The 15,071-nt window shown below is 43.9% G+C and overlaps 1 long non-coding RNA gene across 1 annotated transcript in view; it reads left to right on the top strand.

The window, feature by feature from the left end:
- LOC120927226 overlaps nucleotides 1-3,317 on the top strand; it is a 36,929-nt gene extending 33,612 nt beyond the window's left edge. Inside the window, exons 2-3 of the long non-coding RNA XR_005747055.1 lie at nucleotides 2,231-2,288; nucleotides 3,148-3,317. This is a non-coding gene — a long non-coding RNA (uncharacterized LOC120927226). The remainder of the gene's footprint in view (nucleotides 1-2,230; nucleotides 2,289-3,147) is intronic.
- Nucleotides 3,318-15,071: the final 11,754 nt, after the last annotated feature.

Genomic DNA, 15,071 nt, shown 5'->3' with positions numbered 1-15,071 from the left:
CATCAGTGCCCTGATGATTAGTGCACGCAGCCCCAGCAGTGCCCACCAGCTGCCAATCAAGTGCCTCATATCAGTGCTGCTTCATCGGTGCCCATCAGTGCCCATAAATGCAGCCTATCAGTGCCCATCAGTGCTACCTATTAGTTCCCATCAGTGCAGCCTCATCAGCACACATTAGTGAAGGAGAAAAATTACCTGTTTGCAAAATCTTGTAACAGAAACTAAGAAAAACTTTTTTTTTTTTTTTGGTCTTTTTAAATACCACCAAAAGAAAGCTCTATTTGTGTGAAAAAAAATATAAAAATGTCATATGAGTTATAAAAATGTCATATGAGTTCAGTGCTGAAAACCGAAAATTGGCCTGGGCAAGAATGGGGTAAAAGTGGCCAGTAGGCAAGTGGTTAAAAAGAGTAACTCCACTTTTGTTGATTTTTTTCCCCCCTCTGGGGGAATCCTTGTACATTGCTGTTCTACCGGTTTCTATTTTGAGGAAAAAGCTGTTTGTTGTTTGCAGAGTGAAACTGATAGGGTTGGACTTTTTCATTAATAATCAGCTGGTGTATTTGCAGTGTTCTAATGAAGAAAGTTGCAGGGTCGACATCCATTTAGAAATAGTTAATCTTTTGGAAGTACCCTTGCAGAGGATGCCTAAAATCTGACTTGTATCTTAGTGCAGTGACTTCTGGGAAAATCAGTGAGCCAATCACACAAGCAGGAAAGGATATTTCTTGAGGACGTTCTGTACACCATCTGGGTACAGAACATCTCCAAGTTGCCATAGTGCATTGAATTATACAGAAAATGACAGTGTTGCAGAATGACTGAGCCCCTAGCGCTTATGTGGGTCTCCATGGGACAGTACAGAGGGCTGCCTTCCTTCCCCAGTTCTCTTCTCCCCTCTTCTCATTTTAGGTTGCTCCGGGTAATGGCAGAATGTGGAGCTGCATAGCAACAGGTCCCGGGCGGGACTGAGCCAGGCATAGGTTACAAAAGCTGGTGACAGTTCCAGCAGTTTCGAGAGATCGCTCCAGAGGCCGATCAGAAAGATTTCCCGGAATTTCTCTGGGGTCTGATTTCGGACTAATCAAGGCTAATTTAAGGAATTCCATTGCTTAAAAACTTGGAAAGAATGCTTACAAGCTTTGTCTAAATGGTGTAATTTTTGTTCAGAGTCTAATCATTCTTTCAATTCAGTTAACGCCTATACGGGTTTATGCTTTGTTTCCTCTCTAATCCAAGCTAAACTGAAGCCTCGTACACACGACCGAGTTTCTTGGCAAAAACCAGCAAGAAACTTGCTGGTTTTTTTTTTGCCGAGGCAACCGGTCGTGTGTACACTTTTCGACAAGGAAACTGTCGAGGATCTCGTCGAGCCAAAAAGAGAGCATGTCTTCTTTTTCCTGGACGGCAATGGAGAAATTTGGCTCGCCGAGATCCTCGACAGCCTAACAAGGAACTCGACGAGCAAAACGATGTGTTTCGCCTGTCGAGTTCCTCGGTCGTGTGTACGAGGCTTCAGTCCTGCTTTGGGTAACAAGATTTTAGTTGGAGCCTCATTCTTTCTTACATTTTCTGGACTTCCTGCTCTTTCTTCCTTTTTTCTAGTCGAACAAGTGCTGAAAGGTTTCAGAAGGTCTTCCCCAGCTATTGACAGACACCCAATTTCTTCTGAATTATTGGCGAAAACGGATGTCTGCACTGGAATTAGTTTGCTTTTCCTCATTTGAGACTTTGCTGTTCAGAACGGCTTTCGTTATTGCCTTTTTGGTGCTTTTAAAATTGGGGAGCTCACAGAACCAAATAAAGCTTCTTCTTCTTCTTCTTCTTTTTTAGTGTTTTTAGATATCTCTGTTATGAAAGATTTGATTAGGATTTTTCTCCGTAGATCCAAGATGGACCAATTAGGGAAAGGTCGATGGATAACTCTTTATAGAGCTCCTTTTCAGATCATCTGTCCAGTTTTTAGAGTTATGCAATATCTTTCTGTTAGACCCCCCTTTCAGATAATTTTTTTATTCATATTAATCTGTCTCCATTAACTAGATTCCAGTAAAAAAAACTAACCTTTCTGGCTTTCATTTCTCCTCACATTCTTTCTGGATAGCTGCGGCTACTGAAGCCAGCCTTCTCGGTTTCTCTAATGACGACTTAAAAAAATCAGGATGTTGGGATATTGATAGGTTTAAATCGTATGTTCGTCCTGATCTTGTTATTGTCTAATTTTTCTTAGGTTCTACCAAGCATGTCATGTGGATAGTGGGACATTCCTTTATATTTTGGGCTAAAAGGTGAGCTTCCATCAGGAATTTCAAAACCAATCTTGGTTTGGATGAAGGACGATTTCGGGTTTTATGGTGAGGAATAAGGGGGTTGAGATGGAGAAACCTGAAGGATCATTTAATTTTCTTACTAGGAACAATGGCCTTCTCTTGATGTACCTATTATTCACACCGGGGCTACTGACTGGGAAGAATTAAAATTTGGGATTTGATTTGCGAGATGAAGAGGGATTTACAGTATCTTCCTTTAAGTTGTTTTTTCCTTTCGCAGTCATAGTATTTTCGGAAATGGTACCACGACTCCTTTGGTCAGATTCAAATAACCTTCATTATTTAGATTGGATTAGGAAATGTATAAATAGAGCAATACGCAACTTACCGCCACATAGACCTCAAGGGTTTCCTTCCTGGTCTGTACAGAGTTGATTTTGTACACCTGTTGGATGTCGCGTTAGACATTTTTGTTTTAGGCTTACAAAACATGGTTTGAGCAGGCCACAGAGTTTGGGGGGGCTTCAGCCACTCAGTTTCTGAGTGGCTTTTGGCTGGTGGGGTTTGTCATCCAGTTCAGTTCTGGATGGACTAGGTGATATTGTTAATAAATAAATGATTTATGAGTATGTCATTTTAAGATTAAATATATTGCTGTTATGGATTATTAAAGTTCAATTTTGGGTTACACCTTAAAAAAAGCCATGACCATTATAGCCAACATGAATTAAATTGTGTTATGCCTCTCTATTCACTTATCTTTGAGTTCTTTTTGCTGTCCCATGACTGAGCCCCTATCGCTTATGCGGGGCTCCATGGGACGGTACAGAGGGCTGCCTTCCTTAACCAGTTCTCTCCTCCCCTCTTCTCATTTTAGGTTGCTCCGGGTGACGGCAGAATGTTGAGCGGCATAGCAAAGGGTCCTGATTGGTTGATTCGGTCGGGATTGAGCCAGGCATAGGTTATAAATGCTGGTGGCTTTACCGCTCTGTTCACCGCCTGAGGAGACCCCCCGCTGAAGACAGAGCCCCATGCTGTTCCCACCCACTCTCCATTATATATATATATATATATATATATATATATATATATATATAAATTTCTGTCATGGCGTTTGTTAATGGGGGTTTGTCATCCAGTTCAGTTCTGGATGGACTAGGTGATAGTATTAAATAAATGATTTATAGTTATGTAATATTAAAATTAAATATATTGCTGTTATGGATTATTATTGTTCAATTTTGGGTTACCCCTTAATAAAAAGCCATGGCCATTATAGCCAACACGAAATAAAAAGTGTTATGTCTCTTTATTCAATTATCTTTGAGTGCTTTGTACTGTCCCGTGAACAGGAAAGCTAATTTTTAATAACATTGAAATACAAGATGGCTTGTGTAGCAATTGTAAATGCTATATACTGTATATATTTTTTATACTTTCAATTTTTTCCCACAAAGGTGGAGTAACCCATTAAATCAGAATTTCAAGCATATGTAAACAAGGATCTTGCACTTAAAGTGGTTGTAAAGGTAAAAGATTTTTCCCTTAATGCATTCCTTGCATTAAGGTAAAGAGTATTTTGGACAGACTAAGCTGTAGTCAGTTTTTTTTGCTATCTGTGTTCCATTAGGGAGAGTTATCTTCACTTCCTGTCCCATGCCCAAAACAGGAAGTGAGGGGAAATCCCTAAAAGTCAAGTAACCCCTGGTTGTCATCAGTCACCAGAACTGGAACCCACTGGAAGATTTACACTCCTGTTCTGGTAAAAACTCAAATTTGTAATTTTCTGTAATTTTCACTCTTTAACAGTTTAACAGGACAAAGAGATTTTCCCTTTCTATAAAGAAGACACAGACAGCAATAAAAACCTGACTGGTGTTCCAATCTCTCCCAAGTTCCCACTCTACTGCCTTTAGCTATACTTTAACTGCTTCTTGCTCAGGCCATTGTAAAATTATGTTCAGGCCGTATCCCTATTTTTCTGGAAGGACATCCTATGACGTGCTCCTGAGAACTGATCAGTGTATCGGCCCGCTGCCGGTAACACGTGATCGCTTTGACCAATTATAGCAGATCACATGACATTGTAAACAATGAGTGGCTTCCTTTCATGCCGTTTTTTTCATTTATGTTATTTTCGTTTTTTTTACTTTTTCGTAAATTCAGGAAATTCGAAAAATTATTTTTTTCCATTTTTGTTTAATTCGTTATTTTTATTTTTTTCGGAAATTCTAAAATTTCGAAAAAAAGTATTTGTTTTTTGTTTTTTTGCTTTTTTCGTAAATTCTGGAAATTTTAGGATTTCCGAAAAAGCAAAAAATGGAAAAAACGAATGAAACTAAAAAAACGAATGAAACAAAAAAAAAAATGAAACGAAAAAAAATAAAGTATTTTTAGAAATTCCGAAATTTTTCAATTTTCGAAATTTCGATTTTTTTTACATTTCGAATTTTTCAATTTTCGAAATTTCTAATTTTTCAATTTTCGAAATTTCGAATTTTTCAATTTTCGAATTTTTCAATTTTCGAATTTTTCAATTTTAGAAATTTCGTATTTTCGAAGTTTCGTATTTCGAATTTTCGAATTTTTCAATTTTCGAAATTTCGAGTTTTTTATTTTTCAATTTTCGAAATTTCGAAATACGAAAATACGAAAATATTTGGAAATACGAAAATTCGAAAATTGAAAAATTCGAAATTTCGAAAATTGAAAAATTCGAAATTTTTCAATTTTCCAATTTTTCTAATTTCGAATTGAAAAATTAATAATTTTTCAATTTTCCAATTTTTCAATTTCGAATTTTCGAAATTCGTAAATACTAAAATTTTGAAATACGAAAATTCGGAAATACGAAAATTCAAAAATTCGGAAATTTAAAAATTCAAAATTTGAAACATTTTTTTCAATTTTCGAATTTTTCAATTTTCGAAATTCGGAAATACAAAAATTCGAAAATTTAAAAATTCCAAATTCCAAAAATTCCAAATTTGATAAATTCGAAATTTGAAAAATTCACCTGGCCTCAACTGCTCGTGTTCGGCTGGCTTCTCTGGTAAGACTAAGCAAGCATTAATCTTCCTATACAATGGGGGAATGGGGGTGGGTTCTTCTGGGATATGCTAGGCACTAGCACTAGCCCAGGCACATGGGGTACCTTTGCTTGAACAGTCGAGTGAGCTCTTATAAACTCTCTTGATGTAATGTACATCACCACGGTCACTGATGTATTTAGAGGGAACATGCTGAGTCCTTCTCTCCACCTGTCCAGTGTATCACTGCTACCTCACTTACAGTAACAGTATGGAGTCCCGCTGTGCACCTAGCCATGACCCAATGATTAACTGTTCCATACCTGTCTACAGGTTTGAGACCTCTGTGGTGCTCCCCTTACTATTGGAGACAGAAATCAAAAACATACCGAGCCACCTGGCTCTCTGGTCAGCAGTACATCTGTTCTCAACAGAGACTTCTGGATTTCCTCCAGCCTCCTGGACTGGTTTCCTCAGCTTCCTCAGTCTCCCAGATTCCCGTAGCTGGCCAGGCTTTCTCAGTCCTTGGGCACAGATTCCCCCCCCACACGGGCGGCAGTCTCCAACGTGGGCAGACAGTTTTCCTGACAGGGACCTGTCTTCAAACAGCACAATTGTGTTGCTTGCTGCGAGTGGTCACAGTGATCACATGGTACAGACAGGGCCAATCACAGTCCATTTTCACCATGTGATTAGCTGTGGCTAATCACAGCTAATCACAACAATACACAGTGGGGTTGATTTACTAAAATTAGAGAGTGCAAAATCTAGTGCATAGAAACCAATCAGCTTCCAGATTGTTTCAAAGTGTCAAAGCTTAAAAGAGAAGTAAAGCCACCCTGGCTGGTGCTTGTGGGGGTCTGCGGGTGGGGGGCTTATCGGAATCTGGAAGCCCCTTTTAACAAAGGGGCCCTTTGGATCCCTGCTCCCCCTTGTGAATGAGTATGGCTTACTCATCCACCAAAAAAGTGCTCAGGGAGGACATAAAAACACAACAGTTTTTGACAAGTCCTTTATTTTAAAAAACAAGCACGCTGACGCGAACGGGTGTCAATGTAAAGTTAATTACACCCCAGATCGGTTCACAGATCGCAGTGCGATCTGATTCCAGTGTGGCCCAAAAAAAAAAGGGTCCTGCACCATTTTGGTGCGAATGTGATTTCAGCCATACAGTTTGGATGGCTAAATTCGCATTGCACAGACATTGCATGTGATCTGCCCAGGAATGCGGTGTGAATCACATGCAATGTCTGTGATCGCACAAGTGGGAACCCAGCCTAGGTTTTTTTTAACACAGTTTGGCTATCTGATCAGTAGATCAAGTTCTTGCATAGGTGGGATGCTGAGGTGCTGAACTACTGCATTAAATGTAGAATTTTAGGGCCAGATCCACAAAAGGGATACGACGGTGTATCTACTGATACGCCGTCGTATCCCTGTTTCTATCTTTGGAACTGATCCACAGAATAAGTTTCCAATAGATAGGCAGAAGATCCGACATGTGTAAGGGACTTACACTGTCGGGTCTTAGGATGCAGTACCGCATCCGCCGCTGGGGGCTTTTCGAGTCGAAATGCCGCTTCGGGTATGCAAATTAGCACTTACGGAGATCCACCAAGCTTTTCAGCTTCGTTTTTCTCCGTAAGTATTAGTTTGCAATCGTAAAATTAGGGCTGCTTTTACAAGGCCTAAACTGGTTTAGGCCTTGTAAAAGTAGACCCTTCTATCCCGCGTCGCCGTCTTTTTTTTTTCACATTTTTTTTTCCCGCTGCAACTCGTATTTTTTTTTTTACGCCCGTCGCGATTCTCAAAACCCGGCGCAACGTAAAACCGCGCAAAGCACGTCGGGAAAATGACGTCGTGAGCATGCTCAGTACGGCCGGCGCGGGAGCGCGCCTAATTTAAATGGGACTCGCCCCATTTGAATAGGAACGCCTTGCGCTGGCCGGATTTAAGTTACACAGCCGAAAATGTCTAGGTAAGTGCTTTGTGGATCGGGCACTTAGGTAGAAATTTTCCGGCAGTGTAACTTAAATGGGAATATTTAGAGTTGAAAATATGTTTATTAGAATTTTAACATGTTATACATGAACAGCATGAGGTGTCACAATTAGGGTACAGTCATAAATAGGTAGTGGTAGAGAGTCAGCCCAATGGCTATCGCCCACAGCAGGACTCCCACCAGCATATAACATAACAGGAACAATTATGACAAGAACCCGAAACAAAAATTGTGAGCGGCCAAAATGGCCTCTTAGTAGGTGACAACATTGCAACCAGAGTCTCCAGGAAGGAAACAATAAAATCAAAAGAAAAAATGACACATAAGACAAAAAAGAACCATAAATGGGAATATTTAAGTTACGGCTGCTGGCTGTGGATCTGGCCCTTAGTTCCTGTAATTGTTGCACTTCATATGGCCTGTGGTAATTGGTTCTGTATGAGTCATGCACTGAGCAAGGTCTGATGCAACAGTTCTTCAGGTCTTGTCGCGGCAGGTATTATTCTTCACCGTTGTTGGAGGTGGCAGTATCTAATCCATAAGTATTGGAGAAGGAAATGAAGTAGTAGATTCGTTTAGACTAAATGAAGGCTTGACACCTGGAGTTATCTTATTACGGGTCTCAAGACCTGTGAGACCGGTCCCAGGGTATTTTGAGGTAATTTGGTGAGCTGGAATCAAAATGGTCTGTTATGACACGCTTTGATGTGTAGGATGTTTGGGAGACAGAGATGTGTCCAATGTGCTGGGGTGAGCTTTGTAGTTCACTGCTGCAGCTTCTCCTGCTGGTGAATGCACTGAATGCAGGCGTTCTTTGTTGTGGCCTAGGATGAATAGCAAAGTTCGTCTTTCAAGGTCTTCTTGTTCAAAGGCTGTGGGCTCGGCTAAGGCTGCTGCTTCCTTTCATTCCTTCTGAAGAGCTTCAAGCTGGGATTCTGCCTAAATCACTTCTGCCTTGTATGCATGCTTGAGCAGCTTCCATTTCTGCCTGTGCTTGTGCCTGGGCAGTTTGCATCTCTGGGCCGGATTCAGATAGGAGATACGACGGCGTATCTCCTGATACGCCGTTGTATCTCTGAGTGCCGGCCGTCGTATCTATGCGCCTGATTCAGAGAATCAGTTACGCATAGATATCCCTAAGATCCGACTGGTGTAAGTGTCTTACACCGTCGTATCTTAGACTGCATAATCCCGCTGGCCGCTAGGTGGCGCTTCCGTATAGTTACGCGAGGAATATGCAAATTAGTATTTACGTCGATTCAGAAACGAACGACTGCCCGGCGCTTTTTTTTTACGTCGTTTGCGTTCGGCTTTTTCCGGCGTTAAGTTACCCCTGCTATATGAGGGGTATGTGCGGCGTATCCTATGTTAAGTATGGCTGTCGTTCCCGTGTCCAATTTTGAAAATTTTACGTCGTTTGCGTAAGTCGTTCGCGAATAGGGCTGGACGTCATTTACGTTCACGTCAAATCCAATATGTCCGTGCGGCGTACTTCGGCGCAATGCACACTGGGATATTTTACGGATGGCGCATGGGCTAGCACAAAGGTATACCATAATAAACACACAACACACCAATATAATACAACAACTTTATTAAGTTTGGATTAAATTTTTGGCCACGGTGTCATCCACCAGGATGGGGGGTTACAATTATAATAAATTAATAAATAATTAAATAAGCCCTTTTTTGGCTGAAACTCTTATGACATAAATGCTGTCCATCCAGCCGAAGCTGGACGACTACTCCCCACCGGCCCCAGCCGGCCGCAAAGCTGCCGGCTGTGGCCCCCCCACCACTGTGGCCGATTCAATTAAACTTTGGAGACCCATATTAAAAATATCCAAACCTATTATGGATAAATGCACCTTATCCTTCCTGAATAATCCTGGCAAAAACCCCTCCAACTCAGTGTGACGAAAGGAAACCCCCCCAATGGAGGAAATGAAACTATGTACCGTCCTATTCAGGCGCCTACGGATCCTATCCACATAAAAAAGGCTGCCCTGAGGGGACCATAGGAGCCTAGGGATCATCTCCGAATAAGCCAGCACCACCCCCGGGTACATTAGGGTTATAGAGTGTAAGTCTCTCTTCATCTCACACAGTAAATCCCAAGTTCTGTATTTTCCCAGGTCATTCGCCCCAGTGTGTAAGACTAATACCTGAGGGGCGGGCCATATGCCAGATAAGTAGGACAGATGCTCTAACAAGCCCCGCCATCTCATGCCCCTGACTCCAGACCAAAAAATCATAAATAAATCTGTGTCCAGACCTAACGCAGTCGAGTAAGATCTAGCTCCAGCCTGCCTGGCGGCCCAAAAGATGTAGGAGTGGCCTACGATCCATACGACTGTCCTGGGATGATCTGAAAAAGAAATTCAAGGGGTTAAGAGACCCGGGCGGACATAGATCTTGTATTATCTGTCACTGCCCCAACATCCTATACTCTTTACCTTGTTAACAGACAAACCCAGAGAGTCAGCAGTAGTGGCCGCCCCGATTCTGAACGAATGCGATGAAAAGTGTAGACCGGATAAGTTCAGATACTTCAGACAGGCGGCCAAAACAGCCGAGAACTGAAACCTGGTCAGTGAAGATAAGTCCTTATGTATAAAAAATGACCCGCCGGACGCGGGCCTAGCAGCAACATAATTTGATGTGTGAAGAACCGGACAGATGGCCCTATTTGGGGAACTGGACAAACGAAACCAACGACCCTGACCTGGTTGGGATGTCTTGGACCTACACATAAAAAAGTGAAGGGAGCCTCCCTCTAAACGGACGTGCGAAAAAAGCAAAAAAGACAATGACTTCCTATTGGGTGCTGTGAATCCAAACCCGCCTCGCGACAGAACAAACACCACTTGCTCCAAGAGTGCCTGTAGTCCATCCATGTTTTCTCCGATACCGAGGCCTTGAGGTTGGTGAAGATTAATCCCAGATTAAGCCCCAGAGGAAGTCTGGGCAGGGGGTGCCATGCGGATCCGCTGACAGGGCCAACTCCCGGAACCTCCTGAGCTGTGAACGAGATAAAGCGTCAGCTATATTATTCACTTTTCCCGCTATGTGTTCAGCCTTCAACCAAATATTAAACCGCATGCAATGAAGTACTAAAAACCGTAGTAATTTAATAACTGGTTCAGATTTTGAAGATAACGTGTTAATTGCAAAAAGGATGCCTTTGTTGTCCGTATGGACCAAAATACTTCGGTTCGCAAAGGCGTCCTTCCAAATCACAACAGCAACGATGACCGGAAATAACTCCAGAAGGACCAGGTTCTGCAATATTTCCTTCTGTTGCCAATCCAAGTGCCACCTGCTAGAACACCAATGACCCTGCAAAAAGGCCCCGAAACCGACGGACCCTGACGCGTCCGTGAAGAATTCCAATTGCGTGCTATCCATGAAATCTACTTGCCAGGCCGAAGCACCGTTGAAATTACTTAAAAAGGAATCCCATATTTTCAAATCCTCCTTAATACTCTTGGAGATTCGCACATGAGCATACGGGCTCTTGTAACCCCGCAGGGCTAAGGAGAATCTCCGCGAAAACACCCTAGCCATTGGGATGATCCTGGCCGCAAACGCAAACAGCCCCAGCAAGGACTGGGCTTCTTTCAGCGAAACCTTCTTCCTAGCTAGAAAACCCGTAATCTGCAAGGACATCCTCTGCACCTTTTGCTCCGGTAACCTGAACTCCATCTTTTGAGCGTCAATGGTAATACCCAGGAATTCTATGGAAACTGCGGGTAGAACCGTCTTCTCATGCACCAGAGGAACCCCGAACTCCTTACAGACATCGGAAAACACCTGGAGCGATTCCATGCATAACGACGACCCCGCCGGGCCAATAAATAAAAAATCATCCAGATAGTGTAGGATGAAACTCCGTGGTATCGCCTCTGACGCTACCCAATGCAAAAAAGAAGAAAAAGCTTCGAAATAATAACATGAAAGAGAAAACCCCATGGGCATGCATTTGTCAAAATAAAATTGCCCCATGCAATGGAAACCCAGGGAGTTAAATCCCTGGGGGTGAACTGGGAGGAGGCGAAAAGCCGCCTTAATGTCCGCCTTTGCTAAGAGTGACCCTTGGCCTGACTGCCTTAGCAAGGCTAGCGCTTCATCAAATGAAGCGTAACACACTGGTGCATTGACATTAGCGACTTCGTTATTCAAAGAAAATTTGGGAGGGTAGGAAAGATGGTGGATCAATCTAAAGCTGCCGACCTCCTTCTTTGGCACAATGCCTAGGGGGGACACCCGAAAATCGGAAAACGGAGGGTCGGAAAAGGGGCCGGCAATTCTGCCCTCCAAAAGCTCCTTGTAAATCTTGTCCCGGACGATGTCCAAATGCGTAACCGCCGATTGTAAGTTCCGTACCACTGTACACCCTGGACCTCTGAAAGTGGGTACCAGGAAACCATCTGTAAACCCATCAGATAGCAGGGCTGCCATCTTGCGGTCGGGATAACGATCTAGCCACGGGCGCATTTTTGCCAAGCTCACTGGCGTCGGGGCCCTTCCCCAAGCTGCTGGAACCTGACTGGAAAGAGCTCGCGGCAGCTTTGCGGAAACATCTTGTCGCCGCATGAGTACCGCTGCAGTATGAGCATTCATGCTTAAACCTGCAGTTTGAGAGGAATTTACATTGTCCCTCATTGAATGCGAAGCAAAACCCCTTCCGAAATGTGCTCTGAGCGGCCGTCTGGGGTCGGGGGGTAAACTGTGGCTTTGGTAGCATCAGATTGAGCCATAGGCCCACATCTTTGGACCCCCAGTGCAACGAGGGATGGACCGCTAGCTTTTGACGAAAATTCTCGTCATACGTGAACCATGCCGAGCCGCCAAAATGGCGGAAAGCCTCAGCGATTATATCCAGATGCTGGAATAATCCGGAGCACTTACCAGGAAAGCGTTCGCCCATGACTGCGGCATATATACAGAAAGCCTGCAGCCAATTCTGAAACGTCTTGGGGATTGCCCTCCTCCTATCCTCCTCCGCTCTCTCCCCTGCCTGCTTGTCCGACTTGGACAGAAACTCCTTAGAGGCAGGCAGTAGTGACAAAATATCAAGATACTCCCCCCTCCATATTTTTTCTTTCACTGCTTTAGATAAATGAAAGCCCAGTGGCGATAAAGCGCATGGGAGGGGCTCTTTAAAAGAGGACTCGCCGACCGTCATGGCAGAAGGCCTAATCGGCAACATAGGGTTAACCGACATTGGTTGGTATCCACTGGCATGTGATAAATAAGTATCATTGACCTGCATTGCGGGGTCACCTAAATCTTGCCATACCGCACTGATATCATCATGCATGTTAACACCATTAAACTCATTACCAGACATATGTTGCATTCTTTGAGCACCAACAAACTGTGTGCATGAAACATCACCATCACTTCTTAATACATTACCTCTGGCACCGGACCCCCGTGCACCCTGTGTGACACCACTCATATCCGCACCACTATCGTGTGCCCCTTTAAACTGCTTCAACACTTCAGAAAAAGAATCCATCAAACTTGACAATTTAGTAAAATGATTAACATAAAGATTCTCACCGCCAGGAACGTGCCCACTCGTGGACCCCGCAGGGGGGGGAGTAGCGCTGCCCCCTTGTTGGCAAGGGGCACCCTGTGCCACAGCTCCCTCTTGGCTGGCAGGCTGCAGAGGAGCGTTCGTTTTCTGTTTTTTATTTCTCCTGGCAGGCTGCTTCCTAGTACCGCCCCCGACCGCTTTCACCTCTGGGATAGGTGGAGTGAAGCAAGAGCCGCCCTCATCACCCAAGCACCGCCTAAGCCATTCCTCCCCCCCTCCGCTCTCCGCCCTCTCTAGCAACTTGCAGAGAAGCTCCTCACGGGCTCTGGAGGGATCCATGGCTGCGACGGTGAGGCGAGGTGACGCTCGTTGCTGCGTGTCGGAAGAAGCAGCCTGAGCGGTCACCTCACGCAGGGGTATATATAGGCTCTTCAGCGCGGGCTCCCGCCGCACGCCACGACCAATGGGGTGCCGCCTTCTTCCGACCAATCACGGGAGGGGGCGGTCCCGCCCCGCGAACTCCGATCCTGTGCACGAGACAAGCAGGGGAAAAGGGAGAAACAACATCTCCCCTTTGAGCCATCCCATGCCGGTCCAGCATAGTGCTGTGACCCCTCATGCGGCGTTCAAAAAAAAATTGAAAAACGTGGGGTCAAGTAAAATTTAAATACAACACGCCCCCAACATCCCCATTTGAATTAGGCGGCTTTACGCCGCAACACATACATGTGACGCAACCTCCCCCATATTGCGTAGGCGCGTCACGAGTCACGGCTTTTCCGAAAGAAGCCGAACATGCATTGCTGCGAGTCGCGTCTATACGGCGCCTGCGCAGTCTGCTCTACACGGCTCCTAGTCGGTGCGCAGGCGCCGTATAGAGCCGACTCGCAGCTCTGCATGTTCGTTTTTTCAGAAACGCCGTGACTCGTGGCGCGCCTACGCAATACGGGGGACGGGGCCTTATCCGCCGGGGGGAACTTTTTCTGAAAGGACGTCAATCATCTGGGCGACCTCCCAGATGAGATTCCTCCTCAGCATAGAAACGCCTACTCCCGCGGGGAGAAGTACCCGAAGCCGGATTGAAAATATAGATTATAAGGTATGTACAGCCTAAAAAATAAAAATAAAATGCGGACTGTACATGTTAGAAGTATAAAGAAGTTGGTCTGATATAGATGTTATTTGGGTGAACCTCTGCTTTAAGCCTCATACACACGTTTGGACTTCAAACAAACTTTTCCATGGATTTTTGTTTGAAGGGCCTTGGCCGTGAACTTGATATGCATGCACACGGCAGGACTTTTTCAGCGAACATTCCCAAAATCACGTATTTTTTCAGCTCTTTTTTGCTCTTTACCGCCACCCTTTGGTCAACTTCTGCTATTGTTGGTTGATTTTAACATTGGTTCTGAGCATACGTGTTTGTACTTTGGACAGAAGTCCGATAGGACATTGCACCTTAAGACTTTTGTTCGGTTGCAGAGCGAACTTTTGTCCGATGAAAACTGAAAAAGTTTGTCCGATGGAGCGTACACACGGTCAAATTTTTTCGAAAACCTACTCAATTTGAAGTTTCTTGGCAAAAAGTCCGACCGTGTGTATGGGGCTTTAGGCTTTGTTAATAGAGAGAGAATTTTATCAGTCTCTTATAGCTCTTTTTGACTTTTGCAAGTGCACTGTCTAGTTGCATATTTCATCAGCAAAAGTAATACCTTAGGAGAGGTGTAGGTGTGGCGCTGTTTATATAAAGCCTAAAAGTGACAGCGTGATCATTTATGAGGATTAAAGTGTTTTAAAGTGACAAATGCTTACAATTGACATCATAAATAAAAATTGAAAAGTAATGAGTGTGTGTTTTTTTTCATGCTGCTACTGTTGAATAAAAACCTTTAAAGGGGAGTTCCACCCACAATTTCACTTTTTAAATATAAATACCCCTGTAATACACAAGCTTAATGTATTCTAGTAAAGATAGTCTGTAAACTAAGGTCCGTTTTGTTAGGCTGTTACAGCATTTAGATAGTTTATAATCTAGAAATAGACCGTGGCCATCTTAAGTGTGGGCATCATGAAGCCAGACTGTATGACTTCCTGGATTTCAGCTTTGCATATCTCGCACATGCTCAGTGCACAAGCAATGTAATAGGTTTCAGTCAGGTTTGCAAGGACTACTGGGAAACATGATGCCTATCCCAGAAACCCTTGCAAATAGCCTAGGCAAATAA

This window comes from Rana temporaria, chromosome 2 (assembly GCF_905171775.1).
Source record: "Rana temporaria chromosome 2, aRanTem1.1, whole genome shotgun sequence".
NCBI classification, from domain to species: domain Eukaryota; kingdom Metazoa; phylum Chordata; class Amphibia; order Anura; family Ranidae; genus Rana; species Rana temporaria.
This window is presented reverse-complemented; position numbering and strand designations above follow the sequence as displayed.